Consider the following 19,554-nt stretch of genomic DNA (forward strand, 5'->3'; position numbering starts at 1 on the left):
AGAGGAGCTTTGTGACCCACTGTCAACCATATTTAATAAATCAATAGAGTCAGGCAGAGTGCCAGAGTTTTGGAAAGTTGCTAATGTGATACCAGTTTTTAAGAAAGGAGATAGATCACTTGCGTCTAACTATCGACCAATTAGCCTAACGTCTATTGTGGGAAAGTTACTCGAATCTATAATAGCAAATAAAATTCGTCTTCATCTTGAAAAACATAAATTAATAATTGAGTCGCAACATGGTTTTATAAATGGCCGTTCATGTTTAACAAATTTGTTATCTTTTTATTCTAGCATTGTTGAGGCAGTTGATAGTGGTAAGGATTGCGATGTTGTATACCTTGACTTTAGCAAAGCTTTTGATACAGTGCCACATGAAAGACTGATTAAAAAAATAGAGTCTCATGGTATTGGGGGTGCTATATTAAGCTGGATTAGGGCATGGCTATACCAAAGGAAACAGAGAGTTAGTATAAATGGAATCAAGTCAGAGTGGGAAAATGTTGTAAGTGGAGTGCCTCAAGGCTCTGTCCTGGGACCTCTGTTGTTTATAATATATATAAATGATTTAGAACATAAGAACATAAGAACATAAGAACAAAGGTAACTGCAGAAGGCCTATTGGCCCATACGAGGCAGCTCCTATTCTATAACCACCCAATCCCACTCATATACTTGTCCAACCCGTGCTTGAAACAATCGAGGGACCCCACCTCCACAATGTTACGCGGCAATTGGTTCCACAAATCAACAACCCTGTTACTGAACCAGTATTTACCCAAGTCTTTCCTAAATCTAAACTTATCCAATTTATACCCATTGTTTCGTGTTCTGTCCTGTGTTGATACTTTTAATACCCTATTAATATCCCCCCGGTTATGTCCATTCATCCACTTGTAAACCTCTATCATGTCACCCCTAACTCTTCGCCTTTCCAGTGAATGCAACTTAAGCTTTGTTAATCTTTCTTCATATGAAAGATTTCTAATTTGGGGAATTAACTTAGTCATCCTACGCTGGACACGTTCAAGTGAATTTATATCCATTCTATAATATGGCGACCAAAACTGAACTGCATAATCTAAATGGGGCCTAACTAGAGCAAGATATAGCTTGAGAACCACACCAGGTGTCTTGTTACTAACGCTGCGATTAATAAATCCAAGTGTCCGATTTGCCTTATTACGATTATTTGCCTTATTACTTATTAGATTCAGGTTTGAGTAGCAACATTTGCAAATTTGCCGATGATACGAAAATCGGTAGGGAAATTAATTCGGAGGAGGACTCACTATCACTTCAAGTTGATCTAGATAGGGTTTTGAAATGGTCAAAGGATTGGCAGATGCAGTTTAATGCTGATAAATGTAAAGTTCTGAGGTTAGGTAATGATGATAGAGTTACAAGATACGAGCTAGATGGTGTTGTGATTGCGAAGTCGGATTGCGAAAGGGATCTGGGAGTTATGATTAGTAAGAATTTAAAACAAAAGGATCAATGCATAAATGTTCGTAATAAGGCAAATCGGACACTTGGATTTATTAATCGCAGCGTTAGTAACAAGACACCTGGTGTGGTTCTCAAGCTATATCTTGCTCTAGTTAGGCCCCATTTAGATTATGCAGTTCAGTTTTGGTCGCCATATTATAGAATGGATATAAATTCACTTGAACGTGTCCAGCGTAGGATGACTAAGTTAATTCCCCAAATTAGAAATCTTTCATATGAAGAAAGATTAACAAAGCTTAAGTTGCATTCACTGGAAAGGCGAAGAGTTAGGGGTGACATGATAGAGGTTTACAAGTGGATGAATGGACATAACCGGGGGGATATTAATAGGGTATTAAAAGTATCAACACAGGACAGAACACGAAACAATGGATATAAATTGGATAAGTTTAGATTTAGGAAAGACTTGGGTAAATACTGGTTCAGTAACAGGGTTGTTGATTTGTGGAACCAATTGCCGCGTAACATTGTGGAGGTGGGGTCCCTCGATTGTTTCAAGCACGGGTTGGACAAGTATATGAGTGGGATTGGGTGGTTATAGAATAGGAGCTGCCTCGTATGGGCCAATAGGCCTTCTGCAGTTACCTTTGTTCTTATGTTCTTATGTTCTTCTTATTCCTATTACTATCTCCTTCGGTGGTTATAATAGGAGCTGCCTCTTATGGGCCAATAGGCCTTCTGCAGTTCTCATTACTACTATCCCCTACACTTTACTTTCCTATCCAATACTTCACTATCTTCTGGAATGTGAAGCAACCAATGACCTTAGAAGAGCTTTAAGAGTTCCTGAATCATGCAGTGGCCACCCTGAAGCCATCAACACAGCCACTCTCCTGGTCAACAAAGGTGTTCAGCAGCTGGACACCCTCATAAAGACTGTGAAGCAGTATCCTCCCCCGCGATAACAGCTTGATGGTTAAATGCAAACTCAGAATACTGAGAAAAAACAAAATTGTACCACTTACGGGCTATTCATGCCCGTGCCACCTCTTGGGTGGCTTAATCTTCATCAATCAATCAATCTCCTCATCACAATCGACTTGAGAATGGCCCAGGACGGACCGAAACGTCGTTGTCCCTTCAACTTCTAGTGTGTGGTCTGGTCAACATACTTCAGCCACGTTATTGTGACTCATCGCCTGCATATGGATACCACACGTACGCGTCTTACTCTGTTTAATTTCTTCGATGCTCTACCTTCCTTCAAACGGCCTTTTCGCGCCTTTGAATCTTCCCTTCTTGCCGCCAAGCGTCGAAAGAACCACCTCTTGGGTGGCTTAATCTTTATCAATCAATCAATCTCCTCATCACAATCGACTTGAGAATGGTCCAGGACGGACCGAAACGTCGTCGTCCCTTCAACTTCTAGTGTGTGGTCTGGTCAACAAACATGAAATATTCCACATTATTGGAGTTTTACAGAGTTTAGTTATTTGCTCTTCCTTTCTAAAGATAATCTTCGATGGAAGAGTTTGTTTATTTCGCATATTATTGCTTACTGAACTCGATCACGTAATCAGAATGATTATTCCTTTAGATATTACTGTCTTTGATTGTAAAAGAAGTCTACATTCAATCCTCGTTTATTTCGTGCAGTCTTAATTAAATCAATTGCCTTACGAGAAGTGGTATTATGATATAATACATTTATTTATTTATGACATTAATATGTCATAACTCATTACTTCCCTAATTAATTACGAGTATGTTAATTTGGAGTGCCTCAAGGCTCTGTCCTGGGACCTCTGTTGTTTATAATATATATAAATGATTTAGATTCAGGTTTGAGTAGCAACATTTGCAAATTTGCCGATGATACGAAAATCGGTAGGGAAATTAATTCGGAGGAGGACTCACTATCACTTCAAGTTGATCTAGATAGGGTTTTGAAATGGTCAAAGGATTGGCAGATGCAGTTTAATGCTGATAAATGTAAAGTTCTGAGGTTAGGTAATGATGATAGAGTTACAAGATACGAGCTAGATGGTGTTGTGATTGCGAAGTCGGATTGCGAAAGGGATCTGGGAGTTATGATTAGTAAGAATTTAAAACAAAAGGATCAATGCATAAATGTTCGTAATAAGGCAAATCGGACACTTGGATTTATTAATCGCAGCGTTAGTAACAAGACACCTGGTGTGGTTCTCAAGCTATATCTTGCTCTAGTTAGGCCCCATTTAGATTATGCAGTTCAGTTTTGGTCGCCATATTATAGAATGGATATAAATTCACTTGAACGTGTCCAGCGTAGGATGACTAAGTTAATTCCCCAAATTAGAAATCTTTCATATGAAGAAAGATTAACAAAGCTTAAGTTACATTCACTGGAAAGGCGAAGAGTTAGGGGTGACATGATAGAGGTTTACAAGTGGATGAATGGACATAACCGGGGGGATATTAATAGGGTATTAAAAGTATCAACACAGGACAGAACACGAAACAATGGATATAAATTGGATAAGTTTAGATTTAGGAAAGACTTGGGTAAATACTGGTTCAGTAACAGGGTTGTTGATTTGTGGAACCAATTGCCGCGTAACATTGTGGAGGTGGGGTCCCTCGATTGTTTCAAGCACGGGTTGGACAAGTATATGAGTGGGATTGGGTGGTTATAGAATAGGAGCTGCCTCGTATGGGCCAATAGGCCTTCTGCAGTTACCTTTGTTCTTATGTTCTTATGTTCTTAATTACTTTACGCTCGAGACTCCCGTGGAGTCTACTGTGCTTGCTTATCCCGGTGAGGTAGGGGGAAGGAGAGACGCTACTAACGGAGACGACGCCATACTGAGAGCGTGTTAACAGCGTGTCTCAGCAACATTGCTGATAATAACTTGTGTCTAGGAGCCGGTAGGCTGAACGGACAGCACGCTGGACTTGTGATCCTGTGGTCCTAGGTTTGATCCCAGGCGCTGGCGAGAAACAATGGGCAAAGTTTCTTTCACCCTATGCCCCTGTTACCAAGCAGTAAATAGGTACCTGGGTGTTAGTCAGCTGTCACGGGCTGCTTCCTGGGGGTGGAGGCCTGGTCGAGGACCGGGCCGTGGGGACACTAAAAATCCCCGGAATCATCTCAAGATAACCTCAAGATAGGAGTGTAATTCTAGTCTTGTAATCCGACATTCTGCAACAGCGAACGTCAGAGACCGACAGTGACTCCAATAACTACAAGACACAATTCCGGCGAGCGTAATATTTTATTGTTCCTGCTAATGTTGGTTTATGTATGCACACTTATTTCAACGGATAGGTTGCTCGTCGTCACTAGCAAGGCGACAAAATAACCTAAGTTAGTTCCCATTCCTCTCATGTCCTGACTATCTGTCAGAATTAGTGGTATATTTGATTTAATCTAGACATTCTTTACAATTTTGACCTGATTGCAGCGGAGGCCGTTACTTCTTGTGAAGAATAAATCGTCCCTTCCAAGCGACCTACATTATCCCGTGATTCAGCAAGTAGGTTGGGCAACGAGTTCACATCTACGAGCATTCCAGTTGCGAGATATACGTTGTGAAATCTTTTTTACAGCTAAGCAGCTCTTTAGGTTGTTGTAGTTAGATTTATTACAGTAGTAAATATCATATTTTCTCTGATTTACAATCTATATTTGAGATTGACTTATTATGCATGTATTTAATATTTCACTGTGTAATTAGATAGAAATCTACATTTATTTATTTCATGCAACTATTTACTTAACTAATATTCGATAATTACTCTGACGGAGTACCAGTGTCAGTATAATACTAGGGATGTATTAATCTTTTAATATGTAACCCCCAGATTTATGTGTTAAGTCAGCTCTTTGATTAATTGTAACTAGAGTCCATTTAATGCTCTCTTGATAATTTATTGAATTAATTTAGATCCATAGGACAGCGATTCCTGAATTATATTTTTATGTTCCTTTCTTTATTTTTCCTCTTTTTTGTATAAAAGGAGGTGGTCCTTCAAAGCTATCATTGTATTCAATTAACATGATTATTATTAATATTTAGAGCTAGGCTTTCCCTTAAAACATAAATTTCTGGTCCTTATCGAACCGGATACGTCACAATTAATATTCCTTTTCACATTGGCCTGCAGGAACATGACAAAGTTGACGCCCTTGCTAAGGCTGCAGTAAATAAAGACAGTATTGAACGGAATCTTAAGTTATCAAATAGGTCCCTTAAAAGTGTCCTTTAGACGAGAACTCCTGGATGAATTTGCAGAAAGTAGAACTGTGCAAACTGGAACTAGCAGGTCCATTGTTCATCACAATGAAATGTGTGAAGTAAAACATGTGTATGGGGCAAGTAACAAAGTCAGTAGACTAACAGATGTTGTCACAGCTCGTATAAGACTTGGCTACAAGTATCTCTGGCAGTTCGGCTTGTAGGGATCTAGATGAAGTAAAGTGTAAAGTGTGTGGACAAAGACAGGGACACACACTCGAACGCTATATCTTGGATTGTAGTAAAATTGAGCCATTTAGAGATAAATCTAAGCTCACTCTGTATGATATGGCAACCTATCTTATTACCATGGATAAATTACCTGAAATCCTTGCACTGTATCCACATTTCGCTTCCAGTAGATGAACGACATATAAGATTCAGAAACAAGTAGTGTATTGTGAGGACTAATAATAAACAGAAGCTCCCCTATGACTCTGTAATATCCCATTGGTCAAACTATTATGTATTAGCGATAAGACCTACCATTAATGTATGATGACTTACTGTAAATATATAGCTCTTGAAATAGCACTTTCTCTGTAACTAGCTGACATTGTTATTATAAGGTGTGAAGGATAGATGAAATTGTTTATGTAATAATCAAAGATGCGGTCTGATAAAGACCTTTTGTGCCCTCTGTAATGCTTTTGCGCTACCGCTCACAGGATGAGTATAGGGTGCACAATAAACTAGCCGCCTTTGGCGGCAACAATCAAAATATTATTAAAAACTATATCGGTTCTCGGACAATTTCCGGTTTTTCAAACCTAGATAGCTGAAAAGTTAAGCTGTCCTCAGAAGCCCTAACTAATCAATACTAACACTAATTATTGTATACAGTGTATTAGGCTATTTACATATTCTTAATAATTGTGGCTGTCAGCAGACTGCTTCATATCATAGCCTAAACATTAGATTTGTTTCTAACATTTTCTAGTAGTTGCACGGGTGTTACGGACCCGAGCCCAACGTCCGAGCACGGAGCAGTGACGACCACGCCATCTGTGGGTCAGCTCCCGAAACTCCCTCCAAATGGACGGCGCCATCAAGTGAGGACAGGAAACACCAGCCACAAGGGCTAGTTTCCCGTCATAATCAGCTCATAACACAGCCGCTGCTGACCTCTGGTGAGGTGGCGCTCAGACAGCAACGCCATCTATGGAGTGGATAGGTGGGCGTTCGGGTCTGAGCCGGTAAGTGACATGTCCTAGTGTGTCCCGATTACTGATGACGTGTCTGCTTACAGAGTCGACTTGGGACTGCTGAATTGGACAGTGGTTCAGTCTACCCAAGGCAGCTGTCTTGTCTCCAAGCGTTTGCTGCAGCAGCTGTGAGTCATCCCCCGGATGAACACTGTGGTGTTACCCTGCCTGTGAAGTGGCAGTTGAGGGATTGTAGTACCCGGGACTGACTGGTGGAGACGCTTAATCACTGGGGTGTTGTGGCAAGGAGAGTGGTCTGTGGGATCACACGAGGCTCCTGACTAGGGTTCGCGACCTTAGTATCGATCGTGGAGTGGCCTAACCAGCGTCGCTGTTTGGAACCTGCCAGCTACCGGCTGGACTTGTGGTTGATGGCCTCCACGACGGTGCCCCCAGTGGAATTGTGATTTGGCTGGCCTGTGGCCAGGGTAGACTCGAGGGGATCGAAGGATTCGTAGTGAGGCCACTAGAGCACCACGAGCTTAGCATCGTAAACGTCCAGAGTCTTCAGTAGAAGACAACGTTGAACATTCTAGTGTTTATACCCCCCCCCCCCCCCCGTGTAATCTTCTTTTATATTATTTATGGTGGCGGTGTTAATTATATTATTAAGTTTTTGACTTTATTTCCCTTCCCCTTTAATTTATTTGCGTTACGGATCTCATCCCTTGAAAGCCACTACTAGCTTGGGGCCGGATACCCTACCTCTAACAACATCAGAGTAAGAACCTGGTTGCGACCCGAGAGGGCCGTAACAACGGGGGAGGGAACTGACGTGTCGTCGTCGTGCTCCGTGAAAACACTCGAATAAACCATTTTTTTAGGATTACAACCATGGATTATGAACCACAGTGATCACGAAGTGCATAGTAACCCGTAGGAAAGTTGAATACAGAAATTAACAATGGATGTTTAAGTTAAATACAGAATAAACGTGGGACCACGTGGTGAGCCAGTGCCACCAGGCTCATGTGTACAGGCATATAGGCGATATATATCAAATATAGCGAGCAGTGATACATTGAATAGTGAAGTGGAACGTGTAACACAACACACAAATTGGTGGATAGTGTCGGAGAATTGTACAAAGAAAAAGTAGAAATGGAAAGTTGTGGCAGGAGGCATCACACTAGGCTGTTTACACCATAGCCACGAGGCCTACAAAGTGCAGGGGACGTCCCTCAGTGATAATATACTGGCAATATATATTGTAATATGGGAATGTGGATTTAGGAATTAGTAATAGAGTAAGTGAATACCATTGAAAGAAGAAAATCTCTTAGGGTATTACAGGCAAATAATCAGTGTATAAATCAAGAAACTGGCAACTGGTGGCATCCTGCCCCACGGCCTGGGACAAACCACGGTCAACTGTACAGCTCCCAAGGGAACCACATTTCTCCACCTGGCGATAAGTACCCCCACATAAACTTGAACAAATAATCATATATAATATTATAAATATACTGCATACAGTATATATATATATATATATATATATATATATATATATATATATATATATATATATATATATATATATATATATATATATATATATATATATATATATATATATATATATATATATATATATATATATATATATATATATATATATTAATAGGGTATTAATTTCATCAACACAAGACAGAACACGAAACAATGGATATTGAATAGAAGTGTTTGTAGAAAGCCTATTGGTCCATATTTCTTGATGCTTCTATATTGGAGCGGAGTCTTGAGGTGGGTAGAATATAGTTGTGCAATAATTGGCTGTTGATTGCTGGTGTTGACTTCTTGATGTGTAGTGCCTCGCAAACGTCAAGCTGCCTGCTATCGCTGTATCTATCGATGATTTCTGTGTTGTTTACTAGGATATATATATATATATATATATATATATATATATATATATATATATATATATATATATATATATATATATATATACATACATATAATGTTATAAATATATTCATATAATATTATAACACCACAAACCCAACATGGTGTGTGGCAGCTGCTTTAAGCCACTTCGGAAGAGTGTTGTAGAGATTGTATGTAGTAACATTTGCAACATAAGATTTCACCTGAGTTGTACAGGATTGCCTACACAATATGCAAACAGAGAAGGTAACTACTGGATATGTCACAATGACAGACATATATGGGAAAACATCACCTAACTAATGAATAACATTCCTGAAGTACACAGGCTACAATTCACAGAAAAACTACCAGAGATATATGCAGAGTATGTAAAGACAGCAACGAACACAACCCAGAGACTGAGAATTTAGAGAGCCAAATTAGCAATGTAAAAGGACATTGTGTCGAGGTACACTGTGAGATTTTTTTCTACGCCTACCTCACTTAGGAGGTGGACTACAAGTTTAAAGGCTGCTCACGGCAGTTAAGCATGAGTCCAATAGAAAAAGGAAAAGCGGGAGCAAATCGCCAGGCCTCCACCACTAGGGGTGAAAACCTGTCCACAATAGGCCGCTGGCTCCTCCTAGTTAAACAGGACGTTAAAACTAATAAAGGGTAACCGACGGGATCTCACAATCAAAATTTTATATTTGATGTGGCGCTATGAATTGGAATTCGAATTCCCACGAACAGCCGTCATATCAAGATCACATTAACATTTAATCGTAATATGCAGAAATATGGTGGAATAATATGGTTGAAGGGTTGACATCAAAGACCGCTTTCAATAACATAACAATTTATTAATAACAAGAGACTAACTACTACATTACCGAGTTTACGTTACGTTTATGTCCGTCCAGTGGCACGATAACAAACAGCTAAATAGCAACCCTTGCTGTGAGGCTGCATACTGAACTAACCTGAACACAGGTGTGCCCACTGATGACGCAATAATGCAAATCAAAGAAAAATATCACAGACTAAGTTACACCACAGCGAATGGTTACGTTATTGTCCATCAAGTGGCATTTGCAACACAGCTATTCAACAGCCCCTCGAGAAGTGACAGCAGGCTCCATCTTGCTGACACTTTGGGCTGACAACATGAACTAACTGAACAAATGATGGATATCCACTGAAGACACAAGCATGCAATCAATAGTGTCTTGGTTTCCCTGACAGCTACTATAATCACAAACTTAGGGGTCCTCCCGCCCCCCAGGAGAGACCCACGTAACTAGGCGGGTAGCCCAACAGTGACTCCCCCTATCACAATCCAGTGTGAACACTCTTTGCAACTCCCTACAAGAAGTTGCCCTGTCAATAGTAACAACGACAGGCAAGGCGGGATTCTGGGACACAGCTCCACAAATCCCTAGATTACTCTACTCTCGTCACCAGACGACAACCAAAAGAAATTGCCTTAAGTGATTAATTACGTTAATTGACTGATCGCAGCAGTCAGCAACAAAGTACTACGGTAATCACAAACAATTGTCTCACACTAGACAACATCATGATGATACTCTACGTTAATCATTAACACTTGTCTCTCTTGTTAACAATAACTCAAACTTATATTACATCACACTTGACTCCTAGCAAGTATTCAGTGAGTAATCCTCAATTAAGGTCAAACGGATCACTAATTACATCCCCATTGAGTTACGTTAACTAAGCCTACCCTAACTTGGTAGCTTCTCAACAGTCTGTGTCAAAAAATTACTAGTGAGTGTTAATTATCCTAATTAACTCTGAGCAATTAATTAACTGTCACCAGGACCAATAATTAATCATCCATAAATACGTCTCACTCCGCACTGCCTAAGCAGGTCTCATCAAACACTGTGAATTCACAGGAAAGGAGTTAATTACCCTTAATTAACTAATTAAGTGCCATTAATCCACTGTCCTCAGACAGGATATGATTAATACAACGATTTATGCTTTCTCCATGACCTCGCTTTACCGAGTCATCTGAGCCCTCCCGATGTTAATTACTCCACTAATGAGCCACTAATTACCCCAGAAAGGTAATTAGTCTCGAGCAAATTAGGTTAACACAAATACTGACTGATCCTCTCCCACTACGTGAATTCATGATGAGAAGGCTAATTCCATAATTAGCTAGAGTGGTCAATTAGTTGTCACACGGACAATTAATTGCTCCCGAGACGTATCTCACTCAAGCTCAATGCTGTTCTCTCACATAACAGCCCTCACTCACTCCACAATAAGTGTGCACCCCTTATCCAGTTAATTCCCCAGTCATTAACTCACTGAATTCTTAAGTCCTCAACACAACTTAAAGAAACAAAGTAACCCCAGTATTACATAGGTCACACTACAATGGCGTGCAACACCACAAATGCACTGCCCACATACGGTTGCTGTGCTCACACAATAATGACACACGGTTGTGCAGCAACAAGAGTATACCAATATTACTGCCCCCCCCTTTTCTTGCAACCGTTGCAAAGGACTACTGTGAACACACACTTACCTCAGCAAGGCAATTAACCCATCAACTGCCTGCTCTCATTAAGTACTGTGAATTCCCCTGAATAATCCTAGAGGTCCCTTAAACCCTCAACACAGCTCCCAGGGCAGCAATAATATCGTATAAACTGATAACAACACTGCACAAACCTGCAACATAATGATGCCATCAGCATACCCCACATGCTAATGACATCATTAGGCAATCAGTCAGCAATCACATCTACTGACGTACCACACAGCACAGTACATAAAGCATGCAAATGAACACATAGAAATGGCATTCACATAATCAATGAAAATTATATCAACAGATAAATGTAACTAACTACACAGACCTCAGGGTACCCACTGACATCCCTGCAACCTGGCCTGCCTACCTCTAATGATACAATTCACATGCGGTACTCTATGGCATTAATCAAGTCTGAACGATTATATAGAATCGACAGGCTGGATCACTTATATGGTAAATCTCTACACTGACTGGTACATACTCGAGTCAGTCTACACACTTATATACATCATGATACTACAGTGTGGTCCCGTGTACAACATCTATCTCCAGGTACCGCCCTACCAGTCACCTGGAGGTGCTACAGACAGCTGTCTCTCAGCTGCTTCCCTAGCCTGGCAGGGCTATGGGACAACACAGCCTTACCGTGAATTTCCACTAATACTAAGACTGTTACACTGACTATTGTACTCACGTTTTCCTCTCCTTATTTCACTCATTTCCCAGGTCACTACCACTCTAGCTATCAACACTTAGCTTGCTCCTCATGCGTCGACAAGATGTGGCCCTAGGCTGTCCCAGGAAAGTGGCCAAGTTGCCCAAGGGGGTGGCCAAGGCATGTGGCCACCGCGTGGCCCACAGCGCCCCTCCCGAGCTGAGAGGGTGGCCTGGGGTAGCCAGCGCGCGGGCAGTCTGGGGTAGCCGGCGCGCGGGCAGGCGGGTTGGCCGAGCCGAGTGGGCGGGCGGCCTGGGGTTGGCCTGAGGGTGGCCCCCGGGCATACCCATGTGGATGGGGAATCACCAACAACTCCATCAAACCAGAGCCTGCCTTGCTCTACACTAGGGTGACAATGGCCGGCGGCGTCCCAACACTGACGCCGCCTGGCGGAATTCAAAGTCCCACAGGGGCCTGTAATCTCACCACAATTATACTAGGAGGCCCTGGCCGTCTTTCGCCAATTGTTATCAACACTATACAGGTTATTTGAACCACCTGTTACCCCATGAGGCTCTGCCAGCTGCCTCATGGGTGCCCACTGTCTCTGAGGCTATTTTACTGGTCCTTCCGTACCTCGTCGGCCTCAAATTTCACGAAAATTTCGCCTAGACACAACCCGGGATGGCAGGCGTGCCATCCCTGCTGGACAACATGGTAATATCCGCGATTATTGGGGGGTGGAGGGGGAAAACTCCCCCCCTCCACCCAGCCACGTCCTCATCCACCTGCTACCCAGCTCAAACTGACGATTTCGCGGGCTAAGGAAACTCAAAATGCCCATACCTCCTCCCCTACTTAGTCTTGACCAATCAGCACGAAGCCGGCACTGTTCCCTCGTGCCGCTACCAATCACAGCCTTTCGCGCCAAAACACAGCTCAGAGCATACAAGCCTAACCCAATCAGAGGCCTCACTCACCCTCAGGCGTCCCATGACGTCACAAGGAGGGGGAGGCCTAAAGACAAGGCGCAATGTCTCACATGGTGGGGGGCGGGGCAACGTTCACCCCACTCTCCCCCCACCTCTAACGGTTTTTGTCAAATATCCTCTCATACCACTTCACTCTCACCTCCTCATCCTATTTCACAGAAATAGGAAAATCTCTGTAATTCTCTCTACAGAGCAATCACAGACTTCTGACTACTCACAAATGATAGTCCATAACATAAGCTTTCATTCAACACCCCACAAGTATATGTTAGTTTGAAAGCTTCAGTTTCTAGAGTCCCTAGAGTGACTAGCCTAATCTAGAAACTAGGAAAACTAGCTGAGGGAATCTAGATTCCCTCACATACACAAAAATGAAGGCAATATTGTAGAGCAAACTGGTGATATGAATAAGGAGAGAGAAAATGAGATGGACGAGAACACAAATGAGAAAGACGAAAGCAACAAGGAGAAAGATAAGGGCAATACCGAGAAAGAATGCGGAAATGAGAAAGAATAAAAAACACAGAGGTAGCCAAGTCTTGTACGGGTACAAACAATAAGAATACAAGCACAGATGAAAATATTTGCAGATATTATGCAAAAAGATAGTGCAGATATGGGACCAGAGGCACGGAATGCATATTCATGCAACCCGAAAATGCCGAAACTGGTTAGGGAAAGGGAGATGTTGTTTTGATAGAGTGTAGATATTTTCACCCAAAGCTATGCAAACTCTCAGTTAATGAGAGGAAATGCTACGATCTTCATTGCCCTGATTTCCACGTCAGAGGTACATAGCGCTATATAAAAGAGGAAGTCCAATATAATTGCCCTGGATATTTTTTAGAGGCAGGCAAAAACAGAGGAAGGAACAGACAGGCAGAAACGTTGAAATGGAGAGGGGGAAATGCCCAAGACTGGACTATGATTCGTCATCAAGCTCACACATGCTTCACCCCCCAACTACACAGAGACTACCACACTCCCCAGTATCACTTCCAAAACTGGACAAACCATTGCCAGAGCAACACACCCTGGGGTCAGGGTAGAAAGGAGGGAAAACTATCAAAACCTTCCAGAACTTACACACAATATGGACAATCATTCATATTTGCAAACATACAAGACCTGAAGTCAAAGTCAAGAAATAAAGTTAAGTTCATAAATGGCCTCCTAGAGTCAAACTCAATATTTGGGGTATTCACGGAAGCTCATACAAAAGATTACATGGATAGTGAAATCTGGATTCCAAATTATATTTTATATAGATGTGATAGAGAAACTAGGTCAAATGGAGTAGGTCTGTATATTAAAGAGGACCTGGTATGCACAGAGCTACTAAACTCAACTAATGAGGTGGTAGAGGTACTTGGAATTAAGGTAGAAAAACTAAACCTAATTATTATTCTAATATATAAACCGCCAGATACAACGGCTGAGGAATTCACAGAGCAGATGCACAAAATAGAGAACATCCTTGGTAATCTAGCAAACCCAGCTCCAGATATTATCTTCCTTGGAGTTTTCAATTTACCAAGTCTAAGATGGAGAATGGCAAACACAAATATCATAGCAGGGAATAATGACCCGGGAAATAACCAACCACAGGTCAGAGAACTTTTGAGATTCTATGACAAATTCTCGCTCAATCAACAGCTTACAGAACCAACTAGGAACGAAAACACACTAGACTTGTTATTCACAAACAATGATGAAGTAATCAGAGACATTACAATCTCTGATACTACATACTCAGACCATAAGCTCATTGAAGTGCGAACTAGCATTAATAACGGTAGTAGGTCTAAGAGACCCAACAAGCGAGAATGAGTATTCAATCAATTCAATTTCAACAACAAGAGGATCGACTGGGAAAAAATAAATGTAGACCTTGCAGCCATTCAATGGGAGACGGTCTTAAGCGACAAAACTCCCACACAGGGAATAGCTCAACTGACAGCTGAAGCGTACAAAGCCTGCTTGAAGCACGTGACTGTGAGGAGGGTCAGAAAGAGGACCACTCTAGATAGAGAACGCAGACGACTGTTCAGGAGAAGGAAAATAATACTAGAAATGCTTAGGCAGACACAACTATTACAAGAAAGGAAAATAAACCTAAACAGGGAGATCGAAGAAATAGAACAAACGTTGAAGCGATTATATGAGTCGGAGGAAATGGAATTGGAACAGAACGCTATACAAGAGATAAAGAAAAATCCCAAATATTTTTTCACATACACAGAATCAAAATAAAAAACCTCGACCAGTATTGGATCGTTAATTACAAATGAAGGTACGTACACAGAGGACAACAAAGAGATTAGTGAAATTCTAAGAAGCCAATATGAGGCTATGCTTAGCACACCAATGAACAACATGAAAGTTGATGACCCAGACAGCTTCTTTATGAATGACATTAAAGCTACAGACAATATAACGGATATTAACTCGAACTCGGAAGACTTTGAAAGAGAAATTGACAATATGCCCATGCACTCAGCTCCTGGGCCTGACTCATGGAATTCAATATTCATAAAGAAATGTAAAGTACCAGTAGCGAGAGCATTCAGCGTAATATGGTGAAAGAGCCTGGATACAGGAGAGATACCAGCTGCACTTGAATCTGCAACTCTGCACAAGGGGGGTAGTAAAGCCTTGGCAAAAAATTATAGACCAGTTGCACTAACATCACACATAATAAAAGTGTTTGAAAGAGTGATTAGGAATCAAGTTTCTAGTTTTATGGAAAATAATGAGCTACACAATCCAGAACGACATGGATTTAGAATGGGCAGATCCTGTCTGTCACAGTTACTCAACCACTATGACAAAATCACAGAAGCTCTAGAAGAAAAGCAAAATGCAGATGTTGTATACACAGACTTAGCAAAGGCGTTCGACAAATGTGACCATGGAGTGATAGTACACAAAATGAGGTCAATGGGAATAACTGGTAAAGTAGGACGCTGGATACTCAATTTCCTGTCGATCAGAACACAAAGAGTAACAGTCAATCAAATAAAATCGAGTCCAAGCGAAGTTAAAGGCTCTGTACCTCAAGGTACAGTCCTTGCACCACTACTGTTTCTTATTCTCATATCAGATACAGACAAAAGTACAAGTCACAGCTTCGTGTCATCCTCTGCAGATGACACAAAAATCAGCATGAATATTACCTCGTTCATTATTATTCATTACCTCGAATATTCCAACCCGTTCTCGCAAATTTAATAAGTCAATATTGACTTATTAAATATGTGCGTAGGTGACATACTTAACATAAAAAAGATTCATAGAAAACACCGACCTTACCTAAGCTACTTAGTATGTTAAGATAAGCATCTTATTGCTTCGTAATTACAATTATTACCTAACCTATAATAGGTATAGGTTAAGTAATAATTGTAATTACGAAGCAATAAGATGCTTATCTTAAGATACTAACAAGGTTAGGTAAGGTTGGTGTTTTCTATGAATCTTTTTAAGGGTATCTATTATGTTTAGTATATCACCTATGCACGTAGTTAATAAGTCAATATTGACTTTACGAATTTGCGAGAACGGGTTGCTGCTGAAGACATTGAAAAATCAAAAGCAGATATCAAGAATGTTTTCGATTAGGCAGCAGAAAATAACATGATGTTTAACAGTGATAAATTTCAGGTACTCAGGTACAGAAAAAATGAGGATCTGAAAAATAATACAGGGTACAAAACAATCGAATCTGCCCATAGTAGAACAAGATGTCAAGGATTATGGAATAATGATGTCCGACGATCTAACATTTAGGGAGCATAACCAAGCAAATATTGCGTCAGCCAGAAAAATGATAGGATGGATTACGAGAACTTTCAAATCCAGGGATCCCATCACAATGGTTGTACTCTTCAAGTCACTTGTGTTGTCCCATCTCGAGTACTTACTTCCCCCCTTCAGAGCAGGAGAGATTGCTGAAATAGAGGGAATACAGAGAACACATACGGCACGCATAGACGAGATAAAGCACCTAAATTATTGAGATCGTCTCAAAGCTCTCCAAATGTACTCACTAGAAAGGAGACGAGAGAGATATCAAATGATATACACATAGAAAATACCGGAGGGCCAGGTCCCAAATCTACACAGTAAAATAACAACGTACTGGAGTAAACGATATAGAAGAAAATGCAGGAAAGAACCAGTGAAGAGCAGAGGTGCCATAGGCACAATCAGAGAACACTAAATAAACATCTGAGGTCCGCGGTTGTTCAATGTCCTCCCAGCGATTATAAGAAATATTGCCGGAACAACTGTGGACATCTTCAAGAGAAAACTGCAGTGTTCTTTCTAAAAGAAGTTCCGAATCAGCCGGGCTGTGGTGGGTATGTGGACCTGCGGGCCGCTCCAATCAATAGCCTGGTGGACCAAACTCTCACAAGTCGAGCCTGGTCTCGGGCCGGGCTTGGGGAGTAGAAGAACTCCCAGAACCCCATCAAGCAGGTATCTACTAATACTTCATGTACAAAGTAGCATTAGTGGGTCATAGCCAATTACCCTCAACCCTTAAACCTACACCTCACACTGAGGTAAGAATCTTTAGGTCACCAGGAGCAACCGCTCGCAATTTTTATAATAATCCAACATTAACACCTGCGTTAGAATGGCCTCACCATCTAACCATAATTTATTAGGTGGCAATGATATCCATCCTACTCGCCAACCAGCTGAAATAATCAACCACTTAAAAACTATCATCAGTTCATTTAAACAAATTAGCAACTCTGTGGTATTCACATTAGTGGAACCTCAGCAACTAAGAAGTGATAACCGTTGGGGAGTGAGTCCAGAATATTATCAGCGTTCTGCTAAATACATTAATTTTTGGCTGAGAAAAAGGGTAAGATTGTAAGCCACTTACATCCAATTTAATGCTAGACCATATCAACAGAACTTGGGCCCTGACGGAGTACATCTGTCAGGAGAGTCCAGGTCAGCAAATTAGTCAATACTATCAACCACCATAGAAGGTTGTGGCTAGCAAACCAAATCTAGTGTATATATTTATAATTTTCACTTGTGTGCATAAGTACACATATTATATTTCATATATATAAATATATATATATATATATATATATATATATATATATATATATATATATATATATATATATATGTCGTACCTAATAGCCAGAACGCACTTCTCAGCCTACTATGCAAGGCCAAATTTGTCTAATAAGCCAAGTTTTCATGAACTAATTGTTTTTCGACTACCTAACCTACCTAACCTAACCTAACCTCACTTTTTCGGCTACCTAACCTAACCTAACCTATAAAGATTGGTTAGGTTAGGTTAGGTAGGGTTGGTTAGGTTCGGTCATATATCTACGTTAATTTTAACTCCAATAAAAAAAAATTGACCTCATACATAATGAAATGGGTAGCTTTATCATTTCATAAGAAAAAAATTAGAGAAAATATATTAATTCAGGAAAACTTGGCTTATTAGGCAAATTTGGCCTTGCATAGTAGGCTGAGAAGTGCGTTCTGGCTACTAGGTACGACATATATATATATATATATATATGTCGTACCTAGTAGCCAGAACTCACTTCTCAGCCTACTATTCAAGGCCCGATTTGCCTAATAAGCCAAGTTTTCCTGAATTAATATATTTACTATATTTTTTTTCTTATGAAATGATAAAGCAACCCTTTTCTCTATGTATGAGGTCAATTTTTTTTTATTGGAGTTAAAATTAACGTAGATATATGACCGAACCTAACCAACCCTACCTAACCTAACCTAACCTATATTTATCGGTAAGGTTAGGTTAGGTAGCCAAAAAAAGCTAGGTTAGGTTAGGTTAGGTAGGTTAGGTAGACGAAAAAACATTAATTCATGAAAACTTGGCTTATTAGGCAAATCGGGCCTTGAATAGTAGGCTGAGAAGTGCGTTCTGGCTATTAGGTACGACATATATATATATATATATATATATATATATATATATATATATATATATATATATATATATATATATATATATATATATATATATATATATATATGTCGTACCTAGTAGCCAGAACTCACTTCTCAGCCTACTATGCAAGGCCAAATTTGCCTAGTAAGCCAAGTTTTCATGAATTAATTGTTTTTCGACTACCTAACCTACCTAACCTAACCTAACCTAACTTTTTCGGCTACCTAACCAAACCTAACCTATAAAGATAGGTTAGGTTAGGTTAGGTAGGGTTGGTTAGGTTCGGTCATATATCTACGTTAATTTTAACTCCAATAAAAAAAAATTGACCTCATACATAATGAAATGGGTAGCTTTATCATTTCATAAGAAAAAAATTAGAAAAAATATATTATTTCAGGAAAACTTGGCTTATTAGGCAAATCGGGCCTTGAATAGTAGGCCAAAAAGTGAGTTCTGGCTACTAGGTACGACATATATATATATATATATATATATATATATATATATATATATATATATATATATATATATATATATATATGTCGTACCTAATAGCCA

This window comes from Procambarus clarkii, chromosome 40 (genome assembly GCF_040958095.1).
Source record: "Procambarus clarkii isolate CNS0578487 chromosome 40, FALCON_Pclarkii_2.0, whole genome shotgun sequence".
NCBI classification, from domain to species: domain Eukaryota; kingdom Metazoa; phylum Arthropoda; class Malacostraca; order Decapoda; family Cambaridae; genus Procambarus; species Procambarus clarkii.